The following is an 8,298-nucleotide window of genomic DNA, read 5'->3' as shown; positions in this document are numbered from 1 at the left end:
CTGCGGTCACACTGGCCCCTGTGTCACGGAGGGCTTCAGCCCGGCGTCCATTGATGGTGACCCACTGGCTGTATTTCTGCGTGTTGGCTGGGATGGGTGCCCGCGGGACCATGTCCCTCTCCCCTAGACAGACCAGGGACATGGCGGCTGGTTCCCACTCGGGCTGGTACTGCTCGTACTCTTCTGCGTCTTCTTGGCCCGGCTCTTCTCCCAGGGCGGCGGCGGTGATCTGGCGGTTCATGGGGCTCTGATTTTTCGGGCAGTTGGGATCATTGGCGTAGTGGCTGGGTCGCTGGCATTTGTGGCAGATAATGTTGGAGCGGAACCCTGGTCGCGTTGGAGGGCTTCCTCTTCCGGTCGGGGGCGGGGGGTTGCTAGTGGAGGGCACAGTGACGGTGTCCCGACCTTGACCCTGGCCTCCTCCTCCTCCCCGCGGCCGGTGGTGCCCTTGGGAGGCTCTGTTCTGTTCGTTGGGCCAGCTCCGAGGGACTCGGGTGCTCTCCCATCGGTCTGCTTCGATGGCTAGTTTCCGAGGTTCGGTCAGCTTACTATCAAGGAGGTGCTGTCTTAGTTCGACGAAGCAATTATTGGAGAGGTACTCCCATACAATAAGGTCGAATAATTGTTCGTAGGTGGTAACCTGGCTGCCCTTGATCCATTCCTCGAAGGCTCGGCTAAAAAAGTTCACGTACTCCACCCAGGTTGTACCAGGGATTCGTTTGCAGTCTCGAAATCTCTGCCGGTACATCTCGGGCGTGAGCCCATAGCGAGTGAGGAGGGCGGCCTTCATGTGGTCGTAGGATGTCATCTGGTGGTCGGGGAGTTGCAGCAGGGCGTCTCTTTCTTCGTTGAGGAATTTTCCCCATAACTCGGCTCCCCAGTCGCTCCGTGGGATTCGGTGGGAGGTCATTGCTACTTCGTAGGCTTTAAACCATTGCTGGATATCATCGTTCCGGTAGTATTCCCTGACGACGTCCTTGGGGATGTGGACCTTAGGGTCCGTAGGGGCAGTGGGGCTCGGGTGCCCGGAGACGCCGAGGTCTTTGTTCTGCCTTCAAATTTTTAGCTCCTTCAAGTTGCGCTCATGCTTGTATGCTAGTCTTTTTTCTTCCAGCTCCCTCTGGCTCTTTTTCTCTTCTCGTTCTTCCCTGAGCCGCAAGTGTTCGAGGGTTATTTTTTGTTCTGCCAATTTGAGTTCTCCATCTAAGCGGAGTCGAGCCAGCTCCAATTCGTGGAGCCGGCTTTTCTCCCGTTCTCGGGCCTCTTCGGACGAGAGGCCCGATCTTCTTTCGTCTGCAGGGGTGGTACTTGTTTCAGTGGTCTCGAGGCTTTGATTTTGGGGTGGGGATGTTTCCGTCTCCACCCAAGATTCTAAGGCGTGCTTGAGGTCATCTTTCGTGCTCAGTCCTGTGGTAGCAATGCCCAGCTCTATGCAAAATTGCTTTAGTTCTATGTGGCTGTACTCTTCCAGCTTTTCCATCTGGAATTTTTCTGTTGTTCCACTCTCCTTTGTCGTCATTGCTGCTGTGTGTCGTGGGGTGAGTTACTCTCTGTACAATTATGCGTCGGCTCGGATCGCGCCGCTGGACACCAATGTTAGACGGGGACCCGGAGGGTCGGCCGAGTACAGGGGGAGAGGTCTCCGGTGAGGGCCCTCTCCGGAAATCGTACGGACAAGTAACTTCCCCCCCCACAGATAGACGCCACACAGAGATGAGTTCTGCACACTTTTATATATATCTTTAGGCAAGGTGACTGGCGATACAGCAGGACCAGGATACGGGGATCCTGTCAATTCTAGTCTCTTTGGGGAAAAGGGTAGCGGGACAGTCTGAGTACCAGTCCGGTACAGAAGCAGCAGAGGCGGAGCTCACAATCCTCGAGCTGTAGGGTTCGCAAGGAGGGGCTGCGGCAGCGCCAGCAGGCCTTGTAGATGGTTCACGACGAGGAGGGCCGCGGCAGCGCCAGTAGGCCTTGAAGATGGTTTCACGACAAGGAGGACCGCGGCAGCGCCAGCAGGCCTTGAAGATGGTTTTCACGACAAGGAGGGCCGTGGCAGCGCCAGCAGGCCTTGAAGGTGGTTTCACGACGAGGAGGGCCACGGCAGCGCCAGCAGGCCTTGAAGATGGTTTAACGACGAGGGTGAGCTGCGGCAGCGCCAGCAGGCCTTCAAAGGTGGTTCACGAAGAGGAGCCGCGGCAGCGCCAGCAGGCCTCCAAGGATGAGTTTGTCTCGGTGTCTCTCGACTCCAGGATACAACTCCCTTCCTGCTCTGGAGCTACCCCAGTTATAGGTCTGGCGCCCATTGATGTCCGGACCCTCGCACTTGGAGGTCGGGAGGTCCAGGATGAGGGAGTCCAGACACCCAGCAGGGGGGTGGAGCCCGCGCCCAGGGAGGCTGGGGGGCGATCGGCACCTGGTGGAGGGGAGCCATCGACACTCCTTCTCCCATTGACCTGCCAAGTGGTCTCTTCACCCCCTGGGCGGATGGTGGTGCCTCGATGTCGGGGCCTGGCTGGGCCCGAGGCCGAGGTCGACCCAAGGCCACGAGGCCTGGTCGTGTAGTGTCCAAAATGGCGGCTGGGCCGGAGACAGGGGTTCTGGAAGGTACCCGGGCCAGCCGATACGGTGGAGTTCAGGAGCCAGGGTTTCGTCGGGGAAGGGCCGGGGGTTGCCCCGGCGAGTTGCAGGGGTGGTTCTTGTCCGGGGAACAGGAGAGGCAGGGGTCCGCGTCCCGCCATGCGGGGAGGGGACGGTCCGGCCACGAGGCCTGTCCAACAAACAGAAAATAATCGACTTTTCTCTTCAGGACAAACATACCGGTTAAAAACATAAAACATGCCTTTTCAAACATTCACTCCCTCAAACACATGATCTTCTCCTCTTCTTAGGGTGCCTTTTACATACAGAAAAATACCTCTTTAGGCATCTGTTGCCTGCTTTCCCCTTTTTCCTCTCTTCCTCACACACTTTTTCCTCCCCTATCTCAATGTCAATAGCCAGTACCTTCACAAACTACCTATCCCTTGCATTCTTCCATTCTAGCTATTCTCTACAGCTCTCACCACTTTCTATTCGTCATGCCACATATTTCTACTACACAAATACACTAAACCATACAGTTCCACACCACACAAATAAACGACTAACAATTCCAATACAACACACATAATTCCACTGCACACCACATACATCCACGGTAGGAGAGTAGGGTCTGCAATCCTATGATCACCCAGATCTTTTGCTTTTGTTTCACTGGTTTACGACTTTCTCTGGCTGTGGGCCTGCCAATCAGACCCACAGCCTGGCTGTTCTCTCTCTAAATTACAACATGTACCCTAGGTGCATTTACCAATTGGTACTGGACCACCTTATCAGACCCTGTAACTCAGGGCATAGGTGTACCCAGGGCCTACCAGGGGCTGAAGCATGTATTATGCCACCCCTGGCTGGCCTCCTAAATTTGACACAACTGGCTGCATGACAGCTGGGGCAAAGTCGTGTAATCACCCTTTGCTGTAGATATAGTATACCTATATCTAACCCTAAAATGGACACACAGATTCCTATCAGTCACTACTATGGCAGGCCTTAACAATCCTGAAGGCAGAGTGCTTGGAATCGTGTGAGATGGTGCTCTGGCATGAGCTGAGCCTGCCTGCAGCTTGCGGAATCAAGTCCTAATAGCTGTTCCATGATATCGCATACCATATACTCTTAAGTGCATTATAATCCTCGCGGTTAAATGCTATCTTTGGTATTGCTTTATCAAAACATGTCGAGTAAGGTGTCATACGAATTGGAATACTAACCCCTCGCCAATTCTGGCGACGGGGTTAGCATTCCACCCTTCTAGAGGGACACGACATGTATGTAACTGTGAACCCCGGTTAAAGTTAAACGAAGCCTCAGCTCCACAAAATGGATGCTGCCACCACAGACACGAGTCTGACCCCCTGCAGCTGGGAGTCCTTCCAGCGAGGGGAGCCTGGACAAAGGGTTTCCTGTCAGGGGCGGTGCTAGCACCGTCCCAGACATGGTTTTGTGTATCCTGGGTAGGCAGGGCTTTACAGGAAGGTGACTGCTGAGTGGCACCCCGGTGCTCACTACGCATAGGCCGGTCAGAACCAGTTCCAGGGGCACACCAGCCCCTGGCCTGGGGGAAGTCTGGCATGGCAGAGGGGTGTAACCACCCCCCTCCTAGTCCCACCCATAGGCAGGACCTAGTCACCGGGTCAGCCCCCTTTTTTAGTATAAAGATGGGAGCGGGCCCCCTGTTCAAATTAGATCATCTTTGGAATCAAGACACGACTTTCTGCGAAAGGACATCAAGATTTCTTCTTCAAGATTCTCCCTTGTGGCTAAGGAGTAGTCACCCTGCATCCGCAGGCACCATCCTAAGAACACTGCGGTCTGCTGCAAGTCCTTCTTCACGAATCCGACGACCCAGCTCGACGAGACCCGGCTTCCCTGGCACCTCTGACCTCTACTCACCTCTACAGCAAAGCTGAGAACCGTGAGTGCGACGAGACCTCGAGGGACCGACGATCGCCAAGACTGCACGACTTCTTTGCAACAAGCCCACCGTGTGCTCCACTGGTGAGTGCTTTGGGGTCCGAGAAGCCCCAACCCTGAGCAGCTCCAGCACCGAAGATCAGCCCTCCAGCATCTCCACGATCTGCGTGGGGCCCTTCTGCTTTTGCGTGCTCACCGCGCTGTGTGGCTACTAGCCGGCTGGCTTGTGGCCTTCTTCACGACGCCCGACGACATCACTGCTGCTGGTCTGGTTGCTCCAGACTGGCCCTTGCTTCCTTCTTCAAGAGAGGCACCCCGGACCCTCCTGGTCCACTCCAGACGCCATTTTGAGTCCACCACGTGGGCTTGAATTTGCCAAGGCTTTGTTGCCCAATCCTGGGTCCAGCGACGCCGACAGCTTCATCCATCGTGGGACAGCTCGCTCCTCCATCCTGGTCGCCGACAACGCCTCCTGGTCCGTGAGATCTGCGAGCACAGCGTCACCCACTCACCTAGTCGAGGTGACTACCATCCGGTGCCCTCCTGGTGCCACCTGACTACTGGCTAGTAGTCTCGAACTTGGTCCCCTCTGCTTTCAGGTGTTATCTTCCTTCGATCCAGGCTTGGATCCATCGAACTTTCTTCACTGGTCGCCTGCCAGCAACTTCTTTCTTCCAGGCTCCTGGTCCGGCTACGAGGATTCCTGACGTCTTTTGAGACCTATGCAGCTGCAGCCCCTGGGCTAGGTAACTTCGGCATTTCGGTGCCCCAGCATAGCCTTACTATCCAAGGGTCAGGATCCACTTTCGTTTTCCTCCTACCAGGTCGGGTTCGCCCGAGAACACTAACTTTGTCATTACTAGCTACCATAGACTTTGTCCCACATCACGCGTGAGAGTGCACACTCTGCACCCGAGTCCCCTAGGCCTCCTAGAAGTAATCTGAAGATTCTATAGTCAAGTCCTAGCGATTCCTAAGCCTATTAGTACAGTACTTACCTGCTAGTAATTTCGCATTCCACTTTCAGAGTATATGGTTTTCCGTGCCCCTCGGGCATTTGTATATACTGTGCTAACTTAAGTATTTTTGTAAGAGTTTTGGTTTGTGCTTAGTACCCTGTCCTCATAAAGAGTACAGGGCTGTTGTGATTCTTAATAAATAACTGTTTATTTTCATAACACTTGTGTGGTGTCCTTTCACTGGGTATTCAAGGGGTATATGTGTGGTAAACAGCTGGCTTAACACGCCCTCTCGAGTCTTTAGCCTTAGACTGCTCGTATCCACGCTACTAGGATAGCTGGTCTATAGGTTGACTTACAACCAATCATCAATAAGGGTTGCTGGACTGATACATAGTTTTCACTAGAATAGTGAGCACTGCATATCAGGCCACCTTCTCACATCCACTACACTACAAAACTAAACACATAGGTAAAATACATTATCATTTACAATGCCAATAGCTCTAACTCTAACAAATGGGAGACCTATTGCATTGCAAATGCTTGTTCTAAAGTGCACTTGCATTGGATACCTTACATTCCTTTTTTCATTATTATTTTAGCCAGCGGGCGCTGCAGCCACACTGCTGTACAGCATGGATATAAAGTATTGTCAGAGTCAGCAATGCCTATGCTGTACCGCATGAACAAAGAGCACTGGCAGATCCAAATGTCTCAAAGGTGCATCATATTGCCTTTGCCAATGCTTGTTATTCTGAAAAGGTCGCGTAAAGTGACAGCAGCAGCAAGGACCCAGTGATGGAGACGACCTACAATTGATGTTGTATTTAGTTAAATGTATTTATCTGTAGTTTTTTGCAATCTAAGACCTGAGGAGGATAATATAAATTAACAACATGTCTCCCTACACTTGCAATCGGAGTGGAATCGGCTTGTTTTTAACCATAATAAATCCATTGTTGAATCTGCTTTTTCATTTTCTGCTGTAATAATCTTACTGTAATTGCTCCTTTCTCTCATCGGAAATGCTGCTTGATTTGGATTAATTATAGTAAAAGTCCGAGCATTGCACCTTGGGCCACGTGCACGAAGGATTCACGATGCGAGTTTCTAACAGAGAATAGTTGAGATTTGCAACTCGGACATCGCAAGGACCTTGACACTCTTAGCGATGTCTATGGAGTCGTAATTGACCTACCTCATTAATATTCATGAGCTAGGTCGGAATTTGCGACCCATTGGAATCACTAAAAACTCCAGGGTGGAGCCTGCTGGGGAGAGCTGACCACACTCTGTGAGTGCTTTTAAATAAAACATTATTTTTTTAAATAAAACCCATTTTCCTTAAAGTTAAAAGGGGTGTGTAAAAAAGTAGGCAATGGTAACAAACAAATGTATTCCAGTCGCAAATAATTCACACACACCACCTCGAGTCGCTATTAAAAAGGGACTTCCAAAATACCACCACTAGGGGACGTCCTAAGGCTGTGGAGTTACATCTCTCTACAGGTGTGCTTGATCAGATCGGACTCACTTATATGAAAACACATCCTTTACAGGCCAGCATTCTGAATTGAAGCAGACCCTTTTAGATGTGCTCAATACTGACGGCTCTTCAAACTCCAAGGTCACAGAAGGACACAGGGTCGTGGCTTCAATGCCAGAACCGCTATTGATCCACAATCAAACCAGAATCAAATGGGTTTGGTGAACACTCTTGTGTACAAAATCCTTAATGAAGATTCTTGGTGCACTGCTGACCTCTAGTGGCCATTTTGTATAACAAACTGAACAAACATTTGTTGCGGAGACACTTTTCATTCTGTTGTTTTTAAGTTGAGCTAAAGTGTGTATGCGCTGTCTGCAAGACCTGCTGTATTCAATAATACACATTTTTTTCCTTCCTACTACTTTCCATTGGTTCACTTCAGTATCGCTCTTCTGTGCTGGCTGTGGCTTCTAACTCATTCGCATTGGGCATTTCCCTTCAAGGCTGAGGTGCACTGGTAAAGTATAGTTTCCTCCACTTTATTATTATTATTTATTAAAAGGCTCTTCGATAGCGCATGGCCACTCGGGAGCATCCCAGCGCTTAAGACTAACCCAACAGAGATGGATTAAAAATGGAGAACTATTTTATCTAGTTTTTTGGAAACAGAAAAGTTTTTAACTTTTTCCGGAAGACAAGGAGGTTAGGCTCTTGGCGAAGAGGTGGAGGAAGAGCATTCCACAGCCCAGCCGCGTTGTACGAGAACAGGCGACCTCCTGTGCGGGATCTGCTGATCCTAGGAACTGTCAGCAGATTTTGTTGGTTCGAGCGAAGATTCCTGGTAGGGTTGTAAGGTCTGATCATATCTTCTAGGATGGGGGGGCCACTCCCATAGAGTGTTTTATGGACCGTGCAAAGGGTCTTAAAATGGATTCGCTCCTTTATGGGGAGCCAATGCAAGGTACAGAGTGCGGGCCTGGCTGATGTACGATGGCTAGTGCCCGTGAGTAGCCGTGCTGCGGAATTCTGGACAACCTGAAGTTGCCGGATAACCGACACGGGGGCTCCAAAAAAGAGCGCATTTCCATAATCCAACCTGGATAGGACAAGGGACTGGACAATGGTTTTCTTTGCTGCCTCGGGTAACTGAGGAAGGATTTTCCGGATTGTTTTCAGCAGTCCGAAGCAGGTGGCCACTGTTTTCCTTGCCTGGGTCTTAAATGACAACTCTGCATCCAACCAGAAGCCGAGACTCTTTATCTCGGTCTTTGGAGTGGGTCCTGGACCCATACAGGAGGGCCAATGTATCGAGTTGTCAAATGTAGCTCGTTT

The sequence above is a fragment of the Lissotriton vulgaris genome, chromosome 4_1 (genome assembly GCF_964263255.1).
Source record: "Lissotriton vulgaris chromosome 4_1, aLisVul1.2, whole genome shotgun sequence".
Lineage (NCBI taxonomy): Eukaryota > Metazoa > Chordata > Amphibia > Caudata > Salamandridae > Lissotriton > Lissotriton vulgaris.
This window is presented reverse-complemented; position numbering follows the sequence as displayed.